Below are 11603 nucleotides of genomic sequence, written 5' to 3'. Positions count from 1 at the left end.
ATTTTCAGTTTTGGTCCCTGAAATGGACCTTGGTCCTACTGCCTGTAGAATATCCATAACCAATCCGAATTTCCATTTGGTTCCAACACTTCCAACACACCACAATTGGTCATACATGACTATTTTTCAGCTCAAACAAGGTCAAACACATCATTTGATCAATTCTCAAAATTTTTTCTTCCAAACCCTAGGTCCAAAACCCTAACCTTGTAATTCATTCACTTATTACAAATAGAGTATCTCACTATGTTCTACACACTTAATTACACTTCTATATCACTTTAACTTCATCAAACTCAACTAATTTCAACTCCCATATAGGTTGGCTGAAATTCACAATTAGTCCCACAAATTTTTTTTGATTCCATTTTTCATAATTTCTAAGTTTATTCAACTATAAACACAATAATTAAACTAGAAATTTCAAGTTTAGCTTACTAACCTTTCTTAGAATTTCAAATCCTTCAATTCTCTATCTTTTTCCCTTTCTTTTCTCCTTCAGACTTCTTTTCTAGTTGAGATAGCAAGTTTTCTTTAGAGTTTAGGGTTAAACTTATAGGGCAAAACTAAGTTTTTTAAGCTCTAAAAGCTTGTTAATGGTGGAACAATGGAGGGAGATAGGTTTGGGAAGTGTGGCTGCCTGCTTGGATAAGGAAGAAGGAAATGATATTTTCTTTTTTTTTTTTGTCATTTATGTCTTTTAATTATCTATTTGACTTAGTCCAATTTGTAGGAAAAGTTAAATTAATTTTGACCTCATGATGATGTCATCCAAGTGATGTAAATAACCTTTTTCTTTTCTTCTTTTCTTTTTTTTTATTTTATTTTTCTTTAGCTCTTTAATTTAATTCTTACTCCTGAAATTTTCTTTTCTCCAATTTTATTTGATAGTTTGGTCAGGAGTCAGCTCTCGGGGTCAATTGACCAAATTGCCCCTCGCCGGTTCGATCCGGCTTGCAAATAATTCAATATTTCTTCTGGATCCCTAACCTAATTATTTGATTGACTTAACAATTCTTTTTCATAATTTTCTCTTTTCCACTGTGTTACTTAATAGTACTAAGGACTGCAGTGTCACATTTCTGATTCGAAATTTTAGTTTAAATCGACCTCGTAGTCCTTCCCGAGAAGGTCACCCATTGCTGTGACTCTCGGCTCATTTAACTTCTTATGTTTTGTTTTTCTTATTTATACTTAACCAATTGACAATTTCTAATTATTTGTGTTCAGGGCTTATCTAATCATCTTAAGTGTGGTTCTAATCCCCTTAATTATCAGGACCGACACCGTTCACCGAAATAGTGAAATATACCAGGCTATGCAAATAGGGGTGTTACATTGCTGTTCTTTAAATTTTGTATTTTGGGGTTATTATTCACAATACTATTCAAGTCAATTTGTTGACTTTCTAAGGCTTAATAGGTATGGAAATTCCAACTATACTCACATACCACATTTTGGTCACCAATTTTGTTGGTTTTGGTTGATTTCTCAAAACTTAAGTCTTTTAGGTAAATTTGCAAATTTTCAGTTTTGGTATCTTATGTTGCACTGTTCCATTGATTATTTTGTTGTTAGAATTTGGCAAAATTTTCTTCATAGAAAATGTTCCCTATTGTCTTAAATTAATTCTCCTTTTCGAATCACTCAAATTGGAGTTTTGTAGCTCAAGTTATAGCCATTTGAATCATGGCTGTCGGATTAGACTTAACTCAGATTTCTGGGCAAATTCTGGTTTTGGCAGTTTTAGGTCACCAACTTTGGGTGACAAAATGACTTGGTTAAGGGCATAATTTGTGTTTATATTCTTCATAAAAGTTTTAGGTCTATATCTCAGCTTTTCACTGGTAAAATTTCAGGTCATTTAGACATGGTTAGCCCAAGTTATGGCCAAATGAATAAATACTATTCATGAATAAATACTGTTCATTTGATTATTTTTGTGCAGGTCAGATTGCCTAATCCAGATTTGGTCAATTTGTTCACTAGGTTTTAGTCACTTTTTGGGCATGATTCCTAAATGAAAAATATGTCAATTGTGTCTAGTTTCATTCCCAATTGGCTTCACACTAATTGGGCTTGCAAATTTTCAGTTGTGGTCCCTAAAAGGGACCTTGGTCATGCTGCCTGCATACTGCCCACATCCAATCCGAATCTAAACCTAATTCTAACACTTCCAACATACATCAATTGGTCACAAAATGACCATTTCTCAACCCCAACAAGGTCAAACACATCATTTAACAAATTTTCACATTTTTGTCTTCCAAACCCTAGGTCCAAAACTCTAACTTCCATGTTTAGTTCATTTGTTGAATTATAAATGCATATTTAGTTCTCATACACTCAATCACACTTAACTAAGTCATAATTTGCATCAAAATCATCCATTCTCAAACCTAAACCCTAGGTGGCTGAATTTCTATTTGGTCCTCCAAAGATGTTTTCTTTTGATTTGTAAGTTGAGTTCTAGGTTAGTTAAGCTGCAAACATAACTAATAAACTAAAATTTTCAAATTAAATCACTAACCTCAATTTGGATATTAAATCTTAAATTTATTTCTTCTTTTCTTCTTTCTTTTGTGATAAATCTTCTTCTCAAGTGAGGTTAACAAGTTTTTATGGAAGAATTTGGGGTAAGGTAGGGTTAAGTTGGGTGAACTCAAGCTTGAGATCAAGCTTCCATGGTGGTTTTGTAATGGAGAGGGAGAAAGAGAGCTGGGACGTCCAAGAAGAAGAAATGAAAATGAATTTATTTTTTTTTTCTTTTCTTTGTTTTATGTATTATTATCTTAAGTTTTACTTTGTCAAACTTTGCAATAAATTAAAATCATTTATGATGTCATGGTGGGGTCACTTGGATGATGTAATAAACTTTTTCTTTTCTCTTTTTTTTATTATTTATTTTTCCTTAGTTCTTTAATTTAATTCTCGCTTTTGACATTTTCATTTCTCTAATTTTATTGGACAATTAAGTCAGGAGTCAGCTCTAGGGGTAAATTGACCAAATTGCACCTCGCCATTTCGATCCGGTTTGCAAGTAATTTAATATTTTTTCTAGATCCCTGACCTAATTATTTGACCTACTTAACAATTCTTTTTTGTGATTTTCTCTTTTCCACTGTGTTCACAAAAGTCCTAAGGACTGGGTATCTAGTACTTCAGGCCGTCACACCATCGGTCACATATGCATCTCCCGGTGTGCAACAGAACAGCTAATAAGCTATAATAACATTAGGCACAAGGCCGAGCATCAACACAATGTCAAAATGGCTAAAAGCCATGAAATCACAGAATGACATAATGCCATGTGCAGTACAACTAACTGAACCCTATTGGCATGCCAATCTATCCAAACCAATCTTGCTAGGTGTACTAGGGCATGTTACACTTTTAAACTTTACAATTCTTGAAATTTAAGTTTAGGTGTTACTATTCATTTCATTAGTCAACTAAAATGTTGACTTTTGCATAGACAATAGGTACATTGGTTCTAATACTCCCAACATACCATATTTTTCATTCTAAAATTATTGGTATTGGTTGCCAATACCATTTCTAAGCTTAATGTTAGTTGTTCAAAATTTTTAGATTTCAAGCCTTGTGTTTACTGTTCTATTGGTCATTTTTACAGTAGGAATTTGGCAAAGTTGTCTTCATGAAAGTTGTTCCTTATTTTGTCTAGTTACATTTTCTTTTTTTAATCACTCCATTTGGAGTTTTTTAGCTCAAGTTATTGCCTAAAAACCATAACTGGCCAGATTGGACAAATCCAAAATTCTAGGCAAAACTGGTTTTGCCAGATTTGGTAACCTAAGTTTGGTTGGCAAATTGACTAGGTTATGGTCAGAATTTGGATTTGTGTTCTTCATGAAAGTTGTAGGTCTATGTCTAAGCTTTCTGTTGGTAAAATTTCAGGTCAATTGAACCTCTCTACACTTAGTTATGACCAAATGAATAAATATTGTTCATTTGATCATTTTGCCCAGGCAGAATGCAAGTTACCCGGATTAGGGTAATTTTTAGGTCAACTTGGTTTGGTTTTCTAGGCAAGGTTTCTTCACCAAAATTGTGCCATTATGTGTCTAGTTTCATGTCCAATTGGCTTTGCACCAATTGAACCTCTACAACTCCAGTTATTGCTGCCCAAACCTGCTGGACTCATGGTCAGTCCTGCAGGTCAGCCAAGGCAGCAACACTAACTTCAATTCCCACTACACAAACCACTTCATTTCTCATTCACACATACCCAAATGGTCACTAATTGACCATTAAAACTTACTTCCACCATTGCATGATCAAAGTCTCAATTTCAAGCTCAAACCCTAACTCCAATTTCCAATTCATGGCATACACATACCAAACTCATACCAAATCACTTTATCCATCATCTATACTCATCAATATCATAATTAAGCCACTTAATTTCATCAAAAACCAACAATCCTTGAAATTTCTCATGGCTATCAAATTTAGAGATTTCATTTACTCAAGTTTTTCTTTTAATTTCACACAATTGCTACTTGATTTAGCATGTTTACAAGATTAAAAAAAGAAAAGAAATTGTTTAGTGCACTAACCTTGAATTGGATACTCTTTGGGCTTTTTACAACTTAAATTTTTCTTCAAATTTTTGCTGCCTAAAGCTTCCTGAAGGTGCTAGGTTAATTTTTTGTGAAGAAGGCTAGGGTTTTTATGGTAGAATTGCATGGGATATAAGCTTTGAGAAAGCTTTAATGGTGGAAAAGGTTTAGGGAAGGGTCTCATTGGCTGAAACAAGGGAGGAAGACAACTGATTTTTTTTCAAAATTTATCTCCTTTTAATTGTTTTAATGTGTGCTTGTTCAATTCTAATTGGCCCATAAATTTTTTTGCATTATGCTTGCATATGCATGATGTCATAATTAGGTATTTGATTCTATTTTCTTTTTTTTTCTACTCAATTTTAATTTAATTTTTAGCAATATTTATTCATATTTTATGTCATAATAATTATTTACTTAACTAAACAAGTCGGCCAAAAATCATCTCTGAAGATGAAATGACCAAAATGCCCTCCGTTTGGCTTATTGAGCCAAAATCGTCTGTACCAATTGAAAAATATTTCTAAGCATTTTCTTGGTATTCTAATGCCATAAAAACCTCAATGACTCTTCTCTGGAGTCCCAAAAATTATTTTATGAATTTTCTCCTAGGTTTAGGGCTTCTAGCTGCGAAGATCACAACTTTCCACGGGGTTACCCATCGCTAGGGCATCGGCTCATTTAACTTGGTTGTATTTTATTTCTAAATTTTTTCTAAAATTTTCTTATTAATATTTGAGTTAATTATGGTTCCTTACTTTAGTTTAAATATTTTTCCGGATGTTCTAGGTATGCAGGCAGGCACTTGGTCACCAGAGCAATAGAATGTGCGGAGTTGCTCTGAGGAAGGTGTTACAACTCTTCCCCTCTAATTTAAATTTCTTCCTCGAAATTTACCTGATGCAAACAGTTGAGAGAACTGTTGCCTCATCGTCTCTTCACTTTCCCAAGTTGCCTCTTCGGTGTTGTGGTGCCTTCAAAGCACTTTCACTAGTGGAATCTGCTTATTCCTCAACTCTTTCACTTCCCGAGCCAGGATCCTTATGGGTTCTTCTTCATATGTCAAATCCGATTGTACTTCAATTTCTTCCATGGAGATGACACATGAAGGATCTGAGCGGTATCTTTTTAGCATAGATACGTGGAACACATTATGGATCTTGTCTAGCTCTGGTGGTAAAGCTAGCCTTTAGGCCACTGGACCCACACGTTCAATGACTTCATATGGGCCAATGAACCTAGGGCTTAACTTACCTTTTCTTCCAAACCTCAGTACCTTCTTCCACGGTGACACCTTGAGGAACACTTTATCGCCAACTATGTATTCTATTTCTTTTCTCTTCAGATCAGCATAGGATTTTTGTCTGTCTGAGGCAACCTTCAGATTGGCTTTGATTATCTTTACCTTCTCCTCAGTCTGTTTCACCAAGTCTGGCCCTACTAGTTTATCTTCACCCAATTCAGTCCAGCACACTTGAGTTCTACATTTCCTCCCAAACAGTGCTTCATACGGGGCCATTTGGATGCTAGCTTGGTAGCTATTATTGTATACAAATTCTGCCAGTGGGAGGTATCTATCCCAACTTCCCTCAAACTCAATGACACAACTCCTCAGCATATCCTCAAGGACCTGGATTACTCTTTCTGATTGCCCATCCGTCTGAGGATGGAAACCTGGGCTGAAGTGGAGTTGTGTACCCAAGGATTCATGCAACTTCTTCCAAAATCTCGATGTAAACCTTGGGTCTCGATCAGATATGATGGAGAGTGGAATTCCATGCAGTCTAATTATCTCACTCATATACAATTCTACTAACTTCTCCAATGAGCAGTCAGTCCTTACTGGTAGAAAGTGTGCTGACTTCGTCAATCTATCTACTATCACTCATACTGCATCATGCTTCTTCTGAGTGAGAGGTAGACCACTTACAAAATCCATGGTGACCCGATCCCATTTCCATTTAGGTCAGCGTATAAGCTGTAGCAAACTTGACGGAACTTGATGTTCTGCCTTGACTTGCTGGCATGTCAAGCATTTAGTCACATAGTCAGCTATGTCCTTCTTCATACCAGGCCACCAATACTGAAGCTTCAGATCATGATACATTTTTGTACTTTCTGCGTGCATAGCATAAACATTAGTATGTGCCTCTTTCAGAATATTAGCTTTCAATTCCCCAATATTTGGTACACATACTCTTCCTTTGTAGTATAGACACCCATTTGCTTTCACCCCATAGTCAGTTGTCTTCCCTTCTGAGATTTTATTCAAAATAACCTTTAGCTTCTCATCTGCCTTCTGCCCATCTAAAATATGCTGTAGCAGGTTTGGCCTCACTTGCAACTCAGCCAAAATAGCTCCATCTCGAGCCAAGGATAGACGGGCATTCAATGATCTCAAAGCTGTGATGGATTTTCTACTCAAAGCATCAGCAACTACATTTGCCTTCCCAGGATGATAGTCAATCACACAATCATAGTCCTTCAGGAACTCAATCCATCGCCTCTGTCTGAGGTTGAGCTCCTTCTGGGTTGGCAAGTATTTCAGACTTTTGTGGTCTGTGTAAATGTAGCATTTTTCACCATACAAGTAGTGCCTCCATATCTTCAGTGCGAAGATAATTGCTACAAGTTCTAGATCATGGGTAGGGTAATTTTGTTCATGTGGCCTTAGCTGCCTAGAAGCATAAGTGACCACCTTCCCCTCTTGCATCAATACACACCCTAACCCAATATGAGAGGCATCACTATAGACCACAAAGTCCTTTCCTGACACTGGCTATGTTAACACTGGTGCCTTTGTCAACATAGCCTTCAACTTCTCAAAATTGGTCTGACACTTTTCATTCCAGTCAAATCTGACATTCTTGTGTAACAACTTGATCATTGGAGCAGCTATTAAGGAAAATCCCTTCACAAATCTTCTGTAATACCCAACTAGCCCCAAGAAACTTCTGACCTCAGTTATATTCCTGGGAGGCTTCCATTCCATCACTGCTTCTATCTTCTTGGGATCCACTCTAATCCCATCAGCTGACACTATGTGTCTAAGCAATGAAATCTCATTCAACCAGAAGTCACACTTGCATAACTTAGCATACAGCTTCTTTTCTCTCAAAGTTTGCAGAATAATCCTCAAATGCTCATCATGTTCTTCCCTGGTCTTGGAATACACCAAAATATCATCAATAAAGACCACTACGAATCGATCTAGGTATGGATGGAAGATACGGTTCATAAGGTCCATGAATGCTGCTGGTGTATTTATTAGGCCAAAGGGCATCACTAGGAACTCATAATGCCCATACCGGGTCTTAAATGCAATCTTTGGCACATCTGCATCCTTCACCCTCAACTGATGATACCCTGATCTGATATCAATTTTAGAAAATACTCCTGCTCCCTTCAACTGATCAAACAGATCATCAATTCTAAGCAATAGATACTTAATCTTCACAGTCACTTTATTCAACTGCCAGTAATCAATGCATAACCTCAAAGTCCCATCTTTCTTTTTCACAAACAATACTGGAGCTCCCCATGGTGACATACTGGGGCGTATGAAACCCTTATTTAGTAACTCCTGTAACTGGATTTTCAGTTCCTTTAATTCTGTGGGTGCCATCCTATAAGAAGTACTAGAGATTGGTGCTGTACCCGACAGTATCTCAATAGCAAATTCGACTTCCCTTTTTAGTGGCAAGCCAGGCAATTCTTCAGGGAACGCATTGAGGAAGTCCCTTACTGTGGGTATGTCACACAGATCTGGCTTAGTCTGCCTAGTATCCACAACATGTGCTAGGTAGGCTTCACAGCCTTTTCTCATCAGTTTTTTTGCAACTGTGGCTGAGATAACATTGGATAAGAAATCTGTCCTTTCCCCCACAACTGTAATCTCATTACCCTTAGGAGTTTTCAAAGAAATTCTTTTCAATTTGCAATCAACCATTGCCTGATGATGTGACAACCAGTCCATTCCCAAAATCACGTCAAACTCATGAAAAGGCAACTCAATCAGGTTTGCCAAGAATTCATACCGCCGAATCCTTAACGGGCAACCCTTGTATACTTTGTTCACCACTATACTGTGGCCCAATGGATTAGTGATCAGAATGTCTTGGTCACTCTCCTCTACTAATATCCCCCTTTCCACGGGTAGGTTGATGCAGATGTATGAATGAGTGGATCCTGGATCCACTAATGCATGCACAGATGTATTATAGAGGGAGAACGTACCCCTGATGATGTCCGGGGAATCTTGCTCTTCTTGAGCTCTTATGGCATAGGCTTTGGCAGGTGGTCTACGCTCAGGCCTCTCTGCTGGCTTAGATGCAGGCCTCTGTGATGGTTCATTGCCTCAGTTGCAGTTTCCTACCCCTTTCAGTGCGGGGCAGTGCATTTGCTTGTATTGGAGCAGCTGTAATAGTTCTGCATGGACAGTTCCTCAACTGATGCTCTGGCGACCCACACTTTAAGCAGGCACTAGTCACTCTCCAACACTCCCCTTTATGCCACTTCAGGCAATGTGGACATGCAGAAGATGCTGGGGCTGGTCCCCTGAACCCCATCCCTGGAGAGCTGCCCACTGATGGTGTGGACTAACCTCTCATAGGAGTGAACTGTGGCTGACCCTAACCTTGTGGTTGACCTGAACTCTATGCAGGTGGACCTTTGAACTTCTTCCCAGGTGTAGGAGATGAGCTAAACTGACCCGGGCCCCTCTTCTGCTGTCTCTCCCTTTTGGTCTGCTCACTTATTCTAACCTTTTCAACTTTTAATGTAGCTTCTACTAACTTGGTAAAGTCTGTGATTCCCAAAGCAGTAATCATGATCTTTATGTTATCATTTAATCCCTCTTCAAATCTCTTACACCTCTCAGCTTTATTAGGGACTATCTCCCTTCCATAGCGACTTAGTCTGACAAATTCTTTTTCATACTCTGCCACTGTCAGCTGTCTCTGCCTCAGGTTAATGAACTCTCTTCTTCTCTCTTCCAAGTATACACTATCCACATATTTCTTCTAGAATTCTAAGAGGAAGAAGTCGCAAGTTATTACTTTTGGCTGCACTTCACTAGACACTGTATCCCACCATTGGTAGGCATCATCTTGCAATAGAGATACAACAGCTTCGACATTTTGCTCTGGAGTGTAGTGGAGTTATTTTAAAACTCTGCCTGTTCTATTCAACCAGTTTTCGGCTGCAACAGAAACATCTTCTCTCTTGCCAAAGAAATCCACTGCTCTAAATTTTCTCAGTCTTTCCAGGTGTGATTTCTGCTATGGTAGTGGTGGCATTACCCCAGCCATTTGTCTGAAGAATTCGGCCATTTGCTGGAACATGGCCTGTCGAGGCTGAGTAGGCTCTGCTTGAGCTGGCGGAGTAGGTTCTCCCCTACCCCTAGTCTCAGCTGCTGCAAGTGGAGCATGACTCTCCACTTCCTCCTCAACTGCCCTCTGTGATGTAGGGTCCATATCCTATTCAAAATAATAAAGACAAACAGATCTGCATTAGTGTCACCTCGACTCTTACAAATGCAATGCATGGTACGAACTCGATCTAGGCCCAGAAACGCCTAAACCGTGCTCTGATACCACTAAATGTGACACCCCTTACCCGTCTACAGTGTAGCCGAGCAAGATAGGCCACGCAGTAGACCGGAACACCTTATTTTAATTCAATCATTTTTTTATTCTTTCTAATTTATTTTTTCATAGTTATGAGGTACAATTTATGAAATATAATTCATTTAAGTCATTTATTGAAATTATAATTTATTTGAGATTCTGAAAATTTTATAGAAAATCCGTGATCACCTAAAAAAAAATGGAGAAAATAGTTCTTCAGAACCTGTGAAAAACACTTCCAATAATCATTTTCAATCATTCTCAAACTCCAATAACCATTAACATGGTCTCAACATTAGCAATCATTTCAAGTTCTCAACATTAATCCACAATTTCATTCAAATTCAAAATCAACTAAAATTTCATAAAGATATTCTCAAATTACATTAATTAACAAAATTCTTCAAAATATGTACATCAACATATGATTACATAAATTTACAATTTATATGAGTTCATAATTTACAAATCACAAACTACTACCTATTACAAAATGCAAAAACATAATTTCAAAAGGGACCTAAAGGTCCTACTACTGATGCACTGTAGATGAGAGGTGACTCTGACTCTAGGCAGATCTGTGACCTCACCCAGTCTGTGGTCTGCTGGGCTCTCTGTCTGTCTCTCCAGAACCTACGCGTTGCAAAAAGTGACGCGCTAAGCAATAATGCTTAGTGGTGCCAATAATAAAATAAAAAGAACTAAAAGGAAATAAATATGCAGTGAGTGTATTGATGTCTCATGCAGACAAATTTTTGGTAATTATTGGTAGTCTTATTTATTTGGTACTTGTTATATTCATTATTTCATTAAATTTATCAACTTTCATTTTTGGTTGCCTAAGTAACCTATACTGAATGACTGGAATAGATAAACAGGTAACCTGGCACTGGGTATCTAGTACCTCGGGCTGTCACATCATCGGTCACATATTCATCACCCGGCGTGTAATAGAACAGCTAATAAGCTATAATAACTTTAGGCACAAGGCCAAGCATCAACACAATGTCAGAATGGCTAAAAGCCATGAAATCACAGAATGGCATAATGCCATGTGTAGTACAACTAACTGAACCCTATTGACATGCTAACCTATCCAAACCAATCTTGCTAGGTGTACTAGGGCATGTTACACTTTTAAACTTTACAATTCTTGAAATTTAAGTTTAGGCGTTACTATTCATTTCATTAGTCAACTAAAATGTTGACTTTTGCATAGACAATAGGTACATTGGTTCTAATACTCCCAACATACCACATTTTGCATTCTAAAATTGTTGGCATGGGTTGCCAATACCATTTCTACGCTTAATGTTAGTTGTTCAAAATTTTCATATTTCAAGCCTTGTATTTACTATTCCATTGGTCATTTTTACAGTAGGAATTTGGCAAA

This window comes from Hevea brasiliensis, chromosome 7, assembly GCF_030052815.1.
Source record: "Hevea brasiliensis isolate MT/VB/25A 57/8 chromosome 7, ASM3005281v1, whole genome shotgun sequence".
Taxonomy (NCBI): Eukaryota; Viridiplantae; Streptophyta; class Magnoliopsida; order Malpighiales; family Euphorbiaceae; genus Hevea; species Hevea brasiliensis.
The sequence above is the reverse complement of the archived record's forward strand: the minus strand, read 5'-3'. Positions refer to the sequence as shown.